Raw genomic sequence first — 15,791 nt, 5'->3', positions numbered from 1 at the left:
TGTTTGGTTGTGGGCTTAGGACAGATCCACACAATTAACTATCTGTTCGATATTAGATTATATATAGCTAGTATAAACTAAGTGATTATAGAAGGAACCACTGTGGTTAAATTTTTATTATAAGAAATAAGGGTTTTCTTAACGAATCTTTTCATCAAATATAAAGGAACTATTACAATTAACTCCGTGAGTACCACGTGAATACAGCAAGGTTATATACAACGATGGCCTAACAACCAATGGGATGTGTGCCATCCGCCTCATTCCCTGTTCCTTGTTTGGTTGTGGGCTTAGGGCAGATACCTACAATCGATTGCTTGTCTACTCTGAGTTTTATATAACTTGTATCCATTTAGTACTCATAGAAAGGATTGTAGAGTCACTTTTACTTATCTTTCATCAAAGCAGGAAGTATAGGATTTTCTGGAGGAACAAGTGAACTTTTCTAAACAGAACTTACAATTTACTAAACTTTCTTACAAATTGATTACATCACTAAAATCTTATGAACTTACCAGCTTAATTGCTGATCAACTCTTTCAAAATAACTTGTATTCTCACGAAACTAACAGACAGGTACTCGTGCTGGGAATTTAGAAGATGTAGCAGTATAGCTTCATGTCTTATTTTGTTATTTGCATATGTATTCTATGTTTTGTTAACACATACTTTGTAAACACTTTCTTTCTAATGAAAGGGTTGTTAATTACTTTGATTACTATGATGCATGTCTTGTGATACTAAAAATGATGTCCCCCACCCCCGAATATTTCCGTCGTTCCGATTTTGGGGTGTGACAGCCACTGATAGAGTCAGCGACTTAACATGGCCATTCCACCATGTTAGGGCTCTGCCGGAGAAGGTCCAGGCAACAAACTTGACTTTGCTCCCTTCTAGGCATGAAATTTTTTCGAAGACTGAATCTGTTTTCTCGAACCATCGCATCAGAGCGATGACTCATGAAGTCCTTATACAAACATTCCCATGGGTATTTGTGGGTATCTCCGTGATTGGTTGGGTGAGAACCACTACCAAATCCACTGATACCACTTGTGCGAATTTAGGTTAGGGCGGCTGCCGTTGCTGCTGTTACTGCTGCCTGAAAAGCAGCTAGGTCAAACTGTGGTGGCGGGTTCTCTGTCGTGCTGTTGACTACGCGCCTTATTGGTCTACCACGAGGCATCTTTTTCTAAGAATACAAAGATGAGACAGAAATAAGTCTATAACAAAGGTTATACACCGAGAGCTGAAAGACTAAGTTATTCTAGTTCTGAATGTATCGGGTCCTTACTTCCATAGGGTTCTGGAAACGATTCGTAAAGGAAGTCTGTATAAAAAAAACTTTATGAATCAGGAGTAGCTATCCTCGAATGAATATCTGTGACCTGAATAACTATTACCAGTTCCATGTAAAGAAAATAATCCTACCACATAGGGTGAGTAGTGTTTCCACTAACTCGTTAAGTTAACCAAGATTATTATTTATTAGTGTGATGCATATGACGTTTTGGTTACTTCGGTTGATCCTTCTTTGAAAACTTCTCATGAACCTGCTCTTGTTCCTCCTTGACTCTCTTGTTGACTGCTATGAGGAAGTGGTTACATCTATTTAGGTTTGTCATGCGAGAATGGAAGTGTCTAAAGAATCTATGAGGTTTATTTGAAACATTATGGGGCGATCCTTACAGAGTCCTACTATAATTGCAGAATGTATACAAGTTGTAAATAATTTAAGATTAAATAGACCTTCGAATAAGTGATCCTACTCCAAAACCACAACCAAACAAGGAATAGGTAGTGAAGCGTAGATCACAAATTCTAAGTCTATAAAATCTCAATTATATAAAACCTTGGGAGTATACATTGCAAGATCATAGACCTATCCGTAAAGGTCTTTTAAGTTATCACATAAGTTATTTATATAGTGCCTAAAATACTCCTATAGTATTTTAATGTACTGTACTTGGTATGTTTTAAACTTGTTATCGTCTTGTAGTATCATAAAATACTCCCATAGTATTCTAACTTTCATGTTATGATCTAGAAATCTCTTGCATAGTGTTAGGTAAGTTTTAAGACTGTTGCAACACCACATCACTCCCAAACACATATCGGTCACATCTCGAATGAATATAGTTGATCAAGCTATATTGATCCTAGATATGATTACATAACTTTCAAGGTATAACCGCAGTGTTCAACCTTTAAATAAATATGTAATGTTCTTCTTGTGATACTTGTTCTAGTATGTACACATGTATAAGCAAGTAGGTATATTTTTATAACTTATTGTTATATTCTTAAGATATATCATTATCCAGAGCACTTAAGCCCCATTGTATTTATAGTTGTATATCTTTTATCGTTTGATATACTTAGTTCAGTATAAACAATGTTCTTATACCAATCTGTCACACCCCAAAACCGGAACGGCGGAAATGTTCGGGGGTGGAGGATGTCATGTTTAGTATCACAAGACATGCATCATAGTAATCAAAGTAATAAACAACCATTTCATTTGAAAGAAAGTGTTTACAAAGTATGTGGTTAACATAACATAGACAAAAAAGTAAATAACAAAACAAGACATGAAGCTATACCGCTCCATCTTCTAAATTCCCAGTGCACGTACCTGTTTACTAGTTTCCTAAGAATACAAGTTATATTGAAAGTGTAGATCAACATTTAAGCTGCTGAGTTCATAAGATTTTAGTGATGTAATGTAAGTTGTAAGAAAGTTGTAGTAAGTTGTAAGTTTTGTTCTGTTTAGAAAAGTTCTCCTGTTCCTCTAGAAAATCCTATATTTCCCGCTTTGATGAAAGATAAGTAAAAATGACTCTACAATCCTTTCTATGAGTACTAAATGGATACAAGTTATATAAAACTCAGAGTAAACAAACAATCGATTGTGGATATCTTCCCTAAGCCCACAACCAAACGAGGAACACGGAATGAGGCAGAAGGCACACCTCCCATTGTTTGTTAGATCATCGCTGTATATAACCTTGGCGTATTCACTTGGTACTCATGAAGTTAATTGCAATAGTTCCTTTATATTTGATGAAAATATTCTTTAAGAAAACCCTTATTTCTTTTAGTAAAAATGGTAACCACGATGGTTCCTTTTATAATCACTTGATCTATACTAGCTATATATAACCTAATATCGAATAGATAGTTAGTTGTGTAAATCTGCCCTAAGTCCACAACCAAACAAGGAACAGGAAGTAAGGCGGAAATCACACATCCAACTACCTATCGATTATTAATTATGTAACCCCAATGTATTAACCAATGTATTATAAAGTTAACCACTTAAGGTCTTTTAACTTATACTGGTTTAATAAAATGGATTAAACCCTTTACTGGTAAGCTTCTAGTTTAGTCTACTTCGTGTATTCTTTTTGAAAAGTGTATCCTTGTACTAGAAAGTGATGTATTTGAATTAGTTTGTTATGAGTTGACCTATACCTGATACTCCTTAAGATTATTTGGTGTATACAATATATATATATATATATATATATATATATATATATATATATATGTATGTATATATAAGATCGGATAGATAGTAGACTGGGTGCATATGCCCTAAGCCCACAACCAAACAAGGAACAGGAAGTAAGGCAGAAAGCACGCGTTCTACTATCTCCTAGACTCAATTAATATATATCCTTTATGTATAAACTAAAGAATCACAAAGTTAGCATTATAGGTCCCTTTCTACTTAATGTTCATGTTACGAATAAGTTATGTATTTTATTTATTACTGTCAGGTACTTTACTAAGATACTCTGTATAAATAATTTCGATTCCATGTATTACTATCACCTCGTGCCTACTAACCCATGTACGTGTAATCGTACTAGTGTTAATGTAAAATCGGAAAGATATATAAGTATGTTTTATCACCTCGTGCCTGTTAACCCTAGTACGTGAAATCGTACTGGTGTTAACTTAAACTCGGAAAGATATATTAGTATGTTTTATCACCCCGTGCCTGCTAACCCAAGTACGTGAAATCATACGGGTGTCAATGCAAACTCGGAAAGATATATTAGTATGTTTTATCACCTCGTGCCTGCTAACCTTAGTACGTTAAATCGTACTGGTGTCAACGCAAACTCGGGAAGATATATTAACATCTTAATTCGTTACAAATGATGAAATAAGGATACCATGTCTTCTTAGAGTACTAGGAACATCATATAAGTGTGTAATTCTAGAATTGTTCGTCTGTTAGTGTTATAGTGTGTTTCTCCCTGTACTTGTTATAGTATGCTCTTCTTTGTACTTGTTATAGTATGCTCTTCTATGTACTTGTTATAGTATGAATTGAACCCCCTAAACTATACTTATCATAGCTTACTAGTATGTTTTCTTGAACTGATACTGATTTGAAGAAAAGACTCATTTTATCTACTAAGTTATGGATGTACTTCAAAAACGGAGTTTTGTACTATGAAGTAACATAACTTTTAAAGAGTTTTAGAAACGTTTTGATCACTTAATAGTACATAAGCAATCCTTTAAAAAAAAATTATAACAAAAACATTTACACAATTATCATTGTGTTCAACTTGTATCCCCCTCCCCCTTAAAACCATTTAAAAACAGTTTAAAAGATTGATTATAGGGGTATGAACTCACCTTATGTGGGTGATTCAAACGAATAAGTGTGTAAGGATGTGAAGCTCCACTAGTGAAGTCCCAACTCACATACGAGTCCTAAATGACATGTAATGGCATATTTTGGCATGATTATAGTGTTTAGAAGCAACCACATCCAAGGAAACACCTTTAGGGACTAAGAAACACTTGGACCAAGTGTTAGAATCTCATGTGATTCATTTAAGGGGAGTGTGCGGCCACAATAAGGAGTGTGCAGCCATGGGTGTATGGCCAGAAGTGTACGACCGGACACTCATGGTAACAAGTGCACAAATGTGTGATTGTATGGTAGGGAAAGCTTGTGGGACTATTGCTTATCAAGTCTTGAAGCTAGATTTGCATTTTAAAGGCCCTTTAGAGGTGTTTTGAGGGGTGTACGGCCACACATGGGTGTATGGCCGTACACTCCTTATGATCTTGAGTTTTGGTCATTTTTAGGGTGTTAATAAAGTGCTCCTAACATGTACTAAGCATAAGGAAAGAGGACTTACGATTTGGAAGCTCAAAAGGGTTCACAATCACTGAGAACAAGTGTGTGTTCTTGGTGTTCTTGGTGAAATGGATGAAGATTTGAAGATCTAGCCAAAAGATGATTTCCATGGATGAAATCAAAGGGTGTTACTAGGAGTAGAAGTATAACAATAAATCAAAATGGAAGAAAGGCTTATATTCTTTAAGATTGGGTGAGAAGCTTGATGATAGCTGAGAGAAAACTCGATGTTCTTGACTTGGAAACTGAGGGAATGGCTTGGAAATGAAGGGATATCATACTTATGGAGGGGGTGTATAGCCAACATGGGTGTACGGCCGCACACACATGTGTACGGCTTCACACACATGTTTATGGTCGTAGACTCCCTCACATGGAGTATTCGGCTTGATTTTAACGCGAAGGACTTACGCAACACGGTCCTATACCCAATGCTTGATTGTACTGAGATTTGAACCCTTAAATAGACTCTAAACAAGGCTAAAAGATAACAGAAATGAGTCTGACACATTGTTGGATTGAATGGATGGACTTTACGAAGCAAAAATTTTCAGGTTGTCACACCATCGTAACAGATTAAGCCCCTACACTTCAGATCTAAACCCCAAACTTCGGCTACACACTGGAAATTACCTCTTAAGGGTAAAGTTTCCAACTTTACCCACTTCTAATCCTTATTAATGGGTTTGGCTCAAACCCTAGCTCCTTAGGACATAAATCCTTGTCCAAAATCCTTATTACTCCAAACCGAAGCAGGAGGACCAAGATCTAGGGCCTATATATATATATATATATATATATATATATATATATATATATATATATATATGTATATATATATATATATATATATATCAGTTAATCACGTAAAGTCTTTGCCTTTTTTTCACACCCCCAAACTGAACTGTCGGAAACATTCGGCGGAGGAGGACATCATGTACAATATCATAACAATGCACGATAGTAAATAAGCAACAACATCATCTATTGCATCAATAGTACAATTCAATACAAGTGTGTTATGTGTAATAATAATAAGACACCAAAAATGAATAATCAAAATATGAGATGAGTCTGGAAGTGCCCCGTCTTCTCAAAATCTGTCACAAGTACCTGTCTATTGGTGACATGAGAATACAAGTTATTTTGAAAGAGAGGATCAACATTTAAGCTGGTGAGTTCTTAATTATTTAGTATCAAATGTTGTATAAGTTTGAAGAAAGTGTTTGTAAATGTTTGTCGTAAATGTTTGTAAGTGTTTGTAGTAAATGTTTGTATCTCCTAGAAAATCCTATATTTTCTACTAGAAATGTAGCCTTCTACTAAGGCTAAAATGTTCTAAATGTTGTTTGTTTGTAAAAGTGAATGCTTTTCCCAAGTATGACTATCATTATCAAAATATAAATTAAATTACTGTTTATGTGAGAAGATCACAAAGTGAATGCAATGGGAAAAATAATGATGTACTGTAGTATTATATATAGTAACTAATGTTGTATTAACTACCTTAAATCAATTGTTAATTAAGGTATAATGTGATATGATTGTAAGCATACTTGATCGACTATTAGAAAACACGACGCTCGAAGACGTCAAAATGTTTTGACATTCGTCACCCGTAGACCTGCAGGTCCCACTGTAGCTAGCAGAAAGGTTTAGGATGGTCAATCCAGTATAGATCTATACACAAATTCATGCTCTCCCTCCAGGAGACTCTGGTTACAAAACGTGACACAACAGTATGATGTCATGCCACGAAGTGGTGGCTCACATTAATGTTATAGTATTCTTGTATCTGTATAGTATGTTCTCTCTGCCCTAGTGTATTGTGTGTTCTCTTTGTATAGTATATAGTATGTTCTCTTCGTATAGTGTTAAGTATCTTCCTCCTTGTTTCTCATTATAGTATGTTTTTTCTGTTTCTCGCTATAGTATGTTTGAACTGACTCATGTATGTTCCTTGTACTAGAAATAGTGAGTAGTAATCTCCTAAACTATACCTATTATTGTTTACTTAGTAATGTTGTTTGAATAACTGAGTATGTTTGTACACCTTTGTTATCCAAAGGCATTGAACTAATGTAAGAACTTTTATATCTATACATATATACATAATATATATAACTAAGACTCAAATGACATTCGGACAAACAACCGATACCCTAAGTCCACAACCAAACAAGGAACATGAAATAAAGGGAGTTATCAGTTCTAAGCCCTTTCAATCTTATTTATATAACTATATATGTATAGACATGATTTTGACAATATATAAGTTTAAAAGAGTTTTATAAAGAGTTTTTAGCATGTAAAAGAGTTTGATAAAATGTTTTGAAATAGTTGTTTGATAACACAACTTTGAAGTATAAGAAATCCATCTGTTTGATAGTTATAAATCACATGTGATTGATATAATAACTATAATGTTTCAACTTGTATTCCCCCAGAAAATCATTTAAAAGGTAAATTAGGGGTATGAACTCACCTGTAGTGAGTGATTCGAATCTAAGATCGATTGTAGGATGCTAAGTGTCAAGTGAAGTCTCGAGCACAAACGAATCCTAATAAGCATATAATGACATATATATATATATATATATATATATATATATATATATATATATATATATATATATATATATATATATATATGGATATAATTAGTGTATAAGCAACAATCATGTAAGGAAACCACCTTAGGGACTAGGAAACACTTATATTGAAGTGTTACAATCACATAGGATTGCATCAAAGGGGTTTACGACCTCACTAAGGTGTGTACGACCAGTATATGTACGGCCCTTGTGGTATACGATCATGGTGTGTACGACCATGGAGTGTAAGGCCGTAAACCCATGGAAAATCTTGCAAAACAGGGTGTTGCATGTCTCTAACTAGCATCCACTTAGTGTTCAAGGTCCTATGTTGGGACATGGGGTGTGTTTGAGGCCTAAACATGCACTAGACAAGGGTTTACGACCATATGATGAGTGTACGGTCGTACACCATTGGTGATCATGCATTTGATGATGATTTAAGGCTAGAAATCAAGTTTTTCTTAATCCTAACTAGAAGATAGAAGGGATACTTACACTTTTGAGGGTCCTTATGGGGTTCACGGCCACCAAGAACTAGTATGTGTTCTTGGTGTTCGTGGTGAAAGGTGAGATTCTTGAAGATCTAGTCAAAAAGAGACATTTCATGGATGAAACGTCGATCTTCACTAGCCAATGCAATGAATCAACTAATCAAATGGAAGGAATACTTACTTCTTTGAAGATCAAGGTGAAGAACTTGATGATAGTTGAGAGAAAATCAGGTTTTCTTGGCTTGGAAGTGAGAAAAAGTGAAGGAAAAGGGAGGGAAAACTTATATAAGGGCATGAGTTCACGACCATGAGAGGGTGTACGGCTGTACACCCATGTGTACGGCCGTACACACCTCTTGAAGGAGTGTTTGGCCCGAATGCAACCCTATGACTTGAGATAACTCATCCCTAAACCCAAACCTTGATTGTACTAAGCTTAGAACACTCAAACAGACCCTAAACAATGCTAAAAGATAGCAGAATGAGTTTGACTTTGATTAAATTGAATGGCTTGTACAAGATAGAAATTTCAAGTTGTCGCACTTTTCATCCATTCACGGCCTTCTAGGCTTAAGAGACCATAACAACATCTTAAAGCTTGCATGGGGGTTTCCAATGGCATAAAGTTTTCACCTTTATGCCTTATCCACCCTTAGGCACTCCAGATCTACAAGGATCTTTACTTGGAATGTCTATATCCCATGGATCAAACTTCATGGACCAAAATCCTTATAAAATGGACATAAAGAGATCTAGGAAACCATAAGCCAATTTGAAGACTTGATTACTAGAAAATGGTGGAAATGAGATGGTGTTGCTGGATCTACAATATTCTCCTTGAACCTTCAAGGTCATTCTTCTTCTTCTTCTATTCTTCAATAACACACAAAACCCTCAAAAACAAGCTCACAAGCTCAAGGATGCACTAGGGTTTCAAGATCTAGGGTTTTGGATCTGGGGGTGAGAATGAGGCTGATGGGAGGAGAATAAGATGCTTAAATAGGGCACCAAGACCCAGATTTAGGGTTTCCCAAACCTAGACCAACTCGCTGAGTTGGTCCTCCAACTCATCGAGTAGGTCACTTAACCCGCGGCCCCAAAATCCGCTCCTACTCGACGAGTTTCCTTTCTTTCCTTGGGGTTTTCCTTTCTTTTCTTAGCCTTCAAGATTCTCATTGTTACAACTCTCCCCCATTTAAACTAGACTTCATCCTTGAAGTCCGCTAAGACAAACTACCTCTCAATCTTCACGATGTTGCTTTACGATGCATAATGTGCCTGCTCGGTCCAATCCTCGAACGAACACTTTTTTTAGCCTTCCCTCCGGTCTCCCTGAGCGAAATGCTAATCCTCAGAGGTATCCTCTTGAGAACCATCTAATTACTATAAACCTTGAGTACATTGCTCTTACCCTATCGACAATCCTTCCGGTGCTCCCCGAGTACTTATGTCGGACATCCAAGGGGGTTCACCCCTTTTTCCCTGTGCGGTTACTAGCCTTCCCAAGGCCACTTTCCATAAGCAATAACCTTCTCTATCTTCGTGTGGGTCAAACCTTTGCTCGAACTAATCTCCAGCCACTCCCAGTACTGTCCCTTCGCAGCTACCCATTGAATGCTTCCTCTATCATGTCTCAGTGATGAACACCCAACCCGGCGAATGGACCATATAATCCTTCGAGTAAAAGATTCATTCTTACAATGGTTAGACTCAGACGAGAGCTGCACAACATAATCAAATCCTTCCCTCTGAGATTACTTGATCCTGCTACGAGGGGCGTAGCACCACTCGGTCAACTGGCTACTCCATGCAAAAATTCTCTTATCCTTGCTCCTGTCCGGAGATCCTACTGCGTCTTATCCGTCTTTTCGGATGGACCAGGACCACCCTGATCCCAACTAATCTACCATTATCTAGAATACTGGACTCCCACCAGTTACTAAACCTAAGCTCGATCTCTCAATTGCTCCCAACGACTTTTAAAGAAAACTTCTACTATCTAAAACTGCTTTGTCTGTCTTGCCACTCTGGCTCTATAAGTCCTGGGATCCTCGATCCCCTACCTTGAACCTAAAGTCTCTACCCGGTCCCACTTACATTGCTATAAGCATACAGGCCTCGCCCACGGGTCCCACCCAAACCATGCTATGGAGCGGCCTTCCTTGCAGGTCTCACCTATCTTAGGGCTACATAGGTCCAGCTCCTCATCGAATCTCAGCGTGTTACCCTTCCTAATTTCTTATCATTCTAACTAGGAGTTACGTGCCTCGACCACCCTCTGCTAACTAGGAGATACGGACCCCCGCCCACACTCCTCTAACCAAGCTGCTAATAAATGCTACGGCTTGCCCATAGTCTTACAACACTTTCCATGCTGTCTAACTGCTGGTGAATGCAATGACTATCATATAGTCTTACATCCTTACTAACTTGCGTCCTGCCGGGAAAAATCTCCAACCTGATTTCCCAACCCAGTCATCAGCTAATCATGAATCACACGAACTCAACGTCGAGAAGTTTCCCAAATTTCCTAGTCATGCGCTCGTCTATCCAAACATCCACCTAGGCTACTTTCCTTCTCAACAAGATTACGAATTTATCCCAGTTTCACACTTACTTCTATTTCTGACTACTCGGGTGGTTCTTCCCGACTTTGATCCAGCTAATTTCTTGTAGTTCACAGCTTGGAAAGGATTCCCAATCCTTCTTACCATCCAATGATCAATCTACTGACAATCCTACACTCACTACTGCTAGTGATCTAACTGATAAATATCAATCAATACCCCTCTTGGAAACTAGCGAAACATATCTTGAGTTCCAATCACGCTCGTTACAGTTACTGTATCCTGAAAACCTGCTCTAAAAGGGGATGTCTTTGAACTACTACTCTATAATCCATGGTATGCAGATGGTATATAATTCAATCATAAGCAGGAAACAAAATTCTAAAGTACATTCACTAATATCGATGCAGTACCATAACAAATAAATCATAAAAACATAACTAATAGGAAAGTGAAAGATACACACCTGCCACATCAGGGGCTACTTGTGTCTCGTCTGAAACCAACTAGAATGACCAGCTCCTTGTCGCGGGAACCTCTGTCCAACCCTAACGGTCGTCGATAATCCTCAAAGTCATAGGGGTAGGTGTTATCACCTATCCTGATGTAACCAAACTCGGGCATTGGGCCTTCTTGTGGCCCTCTAATTGCAATGGAAGCATATCAGTTCTGATCCCTAGGTGGTGGTAATAGTACAATCTCTGCTAAAGTGACCAGTCTGGCCATACTTGAAGCAACCAGAACCACCACCGCTGCCACTACTACACGCACCCTCGTGCGTCCTGCCACACTTGCCACAACGACTACGGCTTTGGAAGTCTCTTAATCTCAAATCCGACCCCTTGGGTATCTTACTTGAACCTGTGGACAACTGACCCTCATCCGTTTTCCTCTTCCTCTCTGAGTCCAATTCAATCTCTCTCTCTCTCTCTCTCTCTCTCTCTCTCTCTCTCTGTGTGTATGGCTCGAGAAATCATATCCTCCAGCTTCTTGCAGCTAGATCGGCTCACAAACTACCTGATGTCGCTCCTCAGCATCTTGAGATATTAAGCCTTCTTCATCTCTTCGTCTACCACATACTGCGGAACAGGGAAGGGCTCTCTCTCTAAACTTGGTGGTGATCTCCACCACGGTCTCTGTATTATGCTGGAGGTCCTGGAACTCCCATGCTAATTGTTGCACCTCAATAATTGGTGCAAACTGGGCCCTGAACCTGGCCGAGAAGTCACTCCATGTCATCGCGTCCAACGTGATATCATCTCCAATAGCATGTCCAACCTCCTCCCACCAATCACGCGCTTTGTCCTTCAGAAGACGGGAGGCGAGTCAGACCTTTCCCCCCTCAGGTCACCGACTAGAATGCCAGGCATTTGCGACATCCGCCAACTATCTACTGCTAGCAATGGGGTCCCTAGCCCCATGGTAATTTGGAGCTCCACAAGCTCTGAACTCTCAGAATATCAGTGTACGCGCCCCCATCATGGCCACCATCTCAGTATGGAAGGCTCCCAACCTCTCATCCGAAATCTCCAATATGCCCTCCTTGACTGTTAGTAAAAGACAACTAAAACTCCTAAAATCACAAAACAAGCATTATTCGAGTATTGAGTACACATAATCAAGCATATACTAATTAGGCCATCACACTAACTAATTTGTACTAGCATGCAGCTCTCATATAGCTGATAAACATATAACAGGCACATAAGGCATCCTTCCTAGATCCTTAGCCCTAATCTAGCATGCAGTTCTCATAAAATTGGTAATCATATCATAACATAAACTTGTATGGGTAATTTGGGAGTACTTACTTGAGCTTAGATGATTGCATGCACCACACCCTTTTCTATTTTTCAGAAAAAAATGCTTTTCTTTTTGCTTTTTCTAGAATTCTTTTCTTTTCTCAAAATCCTTTTATAAAAATGATTTTTCTCTTGAAAAAAATTCTATACCAATTCCTTAGTTTGAGTTCAGAAATACTCGGAAGGGTGCCCGCATCCCTCGAACCAAGGCTCTGATACCAACTTGTAACATCCCAAAAATACGGACCAAAAAATTCATTTCAATCCTTAATAAAACAATAGTAATCCAAACATCATATAAAACCATAAGTCATGTATCTCAAAATATCATAACATTTGTTAAAATATATCAGAGTATAATCACCCCAGGCTAAAACGTCTTGGTGTGTGCAATGCGATCATCCCGAGTTCTTACCTCTGCTACTGAAAGTACCTGAAACCAAAACTGAAAACCGTAAGCATGAAGCTTAGTGAGTCTCCCCAAACTACCACATACCATACACATAATCACATATATTAGGCCCCACTACTAGAACACGGACCTTTAATGACTCGCGAACAATGACACACGTAGATTTACGATACGCATTTTGTGCGTGTCCTAGAAATAATGTCAGGTTTTCGAAATTAAAAGGATAGAGCATACATATTTATGCGTGCCCTAAAATTAAGTGTCCAACAAAAAAAAAATTACAAACACGGAGGGCACTTAAATTAAACGGGCGTCGTATATAAATGTCGTTTTATAAAATTTTAATACGCGCCTAGGGGAAATCAAATCCCCCAAATATTTGATGTACCGCACTTCCTTACCTCTGCACTTTATCCTCTACATCTTCACCCACCCACTTTCTCCTCTCGATCGTTGGCTCCTCAAGCGACGAGTCCTCTCTGCTCGCCGCCGTTAGCCATCGCCTCACTGTGAAACCACCAACAGCCGGATCTTCATCAAAACCTTACAATTTATCTCCTCTATACTGTTTTTGTCTACATCTTCTTCCTCGATGCCATAGCCACAATCACCTACAACACCTACCATGGCTTCTATGGAAGACCAATCAAGTTTTTCCCCGCCATGAAATCCCTAATCTTCTCCTTCTTCCCACTCTTGTCGACCACAATCGTTTCTCAACTCATCCTATCTCTCATCTCGCTTCCATTCTCCTGTTATTCTTGGTAATCATCAAGATTGGGGAAAACCTAGGGTTTGTAATTGAGTACAACTCGAATTACTTTATCAGGTCATTCATTTTGTTTCCACTCAAGATTGGGGAAACCTAGGGTTTGTAATTGAAGATGTCTTTTCTGTCTCTAGTTACTATATTCGTGGATGGGTATATAGTTGCATAAGTGAGTCTTCCTGCTAGTGATACACCTGCTAAGGTGAAGCAGTAAGATGAAGCTTGTTGACTCCAAAGATGCTTTTGCCTCAAAAGTGACATTTATCGTTGGTCGAGATCGTCTTCTAAAGGTATGGTTACATTAATCCTTTTTATTTTAAAACTACATATTTTGTTCGAGTCACATTCCTACAGATTTGATAACACTTGAATGGAGTTTTAGCACTTTGATTGACCTCTTTGGGTAGAAGGTTCCAAGTATCTACGATTTTGAAACATGTGATTTTGATTGAATTGCAGGTTCCCACAGAAAACATTAAAAATTTCTCCATCATTGCACATATTGATCATAGAAAATCGACATTAGCTGATAAATTGCTTCAAGTGACGGGTACAGTGCAATCACGTGATATGAGGGAGCAGTTTCTGGTATCGAGTATAAGTAAAAGCCTACAATTTTATGGTTTATATATTCCATAAAACAAAAAATATGAAGTATTTATTCAATTCATTTGAGAGTATATAATGCAAGATTCTTATTTTAGGTTAATAGAATTATGATTTATCTTATGGATAGAACAATAATAACAATAGATTATTCGATATTAAGTAGTATAGGAAACTGTTACTCTATTACCACCAGGCACCAGGGCTTTGGCCACTTTCTGCAATATATACATGCTTAGGCTTTTATATTCCTAAATGATACTCTTTTACTTGTTGTTGATTATATTAATGACAATTTTACAAGAATGTTGCTATCAACTTCTCAGGTAACTTGTCTGATGGATTCAAATGTTTGATATGAGTTTTTGGATCTGAAGTTTAAATCCAGATTGTTCTTCAATGGTCACCTATAACATTGAATTCGTTTTTCTATAGGTTTAATGGTTCTTCTCCAAAAGGGGTCACAAACCTTGTGTATGTAGGCAATGAGCAGAAAGAGATGTCAAAAACTAGCTGTGGTTATAACTTCATCAACACTCCAGTTTCAAAACTTTTACCTGTTGTAAGTCTATAAAAAAATCATAATTTTTTACCCTTTTCCATTTTTTATAAAAAGGTGGATAATTTACACTTTTACAGGTAGTGGAATCTTCTCAAGATTTTTTACCTCTTCTATTACTCACAATGGATCGCCCCCCTGAGTTTTGGAAAGTGGAGCCAACCAAGCAATTAACCAAGTCTGTTAGTTAATAATTAATGATTATTATTTATTAGTTTTGTTTCTAAATATTCATTTTTAAACATTTTTTTTCTAATTGAGATTTCCTCAATTGAATCATCCTTATTTTATGTCCTCTTAGTATTTATTCTTTTGTTTTGCAACTTACAGTCTAAAACATCATAGTGCAAGTTCAATTCCAGAACAACCACCTGAAACTTACCTATCTGGAAGAAATCCATTGGTATTGGTTTTCAATCTTTTTATATTGGTTTTGTCTTTTCAGCTTATATATCTAGAAAGGAACACGTAGTACTTTTGAACAGCAAGAATGGGCAGCTAAAATTGTTGATTCTTTGAAGGTATAATGTCCTTATTCAGACAACAATTAATGTGAAAAAAGAAAGAATTCAATAATAAAATACTTTTTTGATGATTTTTTTATGTTATCTTTGATCAGCATGGGGTAAACGCAAAATTCCAAAATGAAGGAACAGAAAGCTGATCAACGTTTTGGCTTGGATTTGGAGGGAACCAAAGTTTCACTAGCACCAAAGTATCATTGGAGACTTCTAGATTTCCTCACTTGTTTGCATTCTCGCTCATTAAAGGTTTCAATTTCACAAACATATAATAATACCACTTTAGTTTTACTTTTTTTTTTC

At 37.5% G+C, this 15,791-nt stretch overlaps 1 long non-coding RNA gene across 1 annotated transcript; it reads left to right on the top strand.

The window, feature by feature from the left end:
• Nucleotides 1–14,797: 14,797 nt before the first annotated feature.
• LOC145028982 (uncharacterized) lies at nucleotides 14,798–15,755 on the top strand. The gene is made up of 4 exons (XR_013676300.1): nucleotides 14,798–14,970; nucleotides 15,048–15,145; nucleotides 15,413–15,488; nucleotides 15,587–15,755. It is a non-coding gene; the product is annotated as an uncharacterized LOC145028982 (long non-coding RNA).
• The last annotated feature ends 36 nt before the right edge of the window (nucleotides 15,756–15,791 follow it).

This window comes from Lactuca saligna, chromosome 2, assembly GCF_052625555.1.
Source record: "Lactuca saligna cultivar CGN05327 chromosome 2, ASM5262555v1, whole genome shotgun sequence".
NCBI classification, from domain to species: domain Eukaryota; kingdom Viridiplantae; phylum Streptophyta; class Magnoliopsida; order Asterales; family Asteraceae; genus Lactuca; species Lactuca saligna.
Note: the sequence above shows the minus strand (reverse complement) of the source record. Positions and strands in the feature narration are given on the sequence as shown.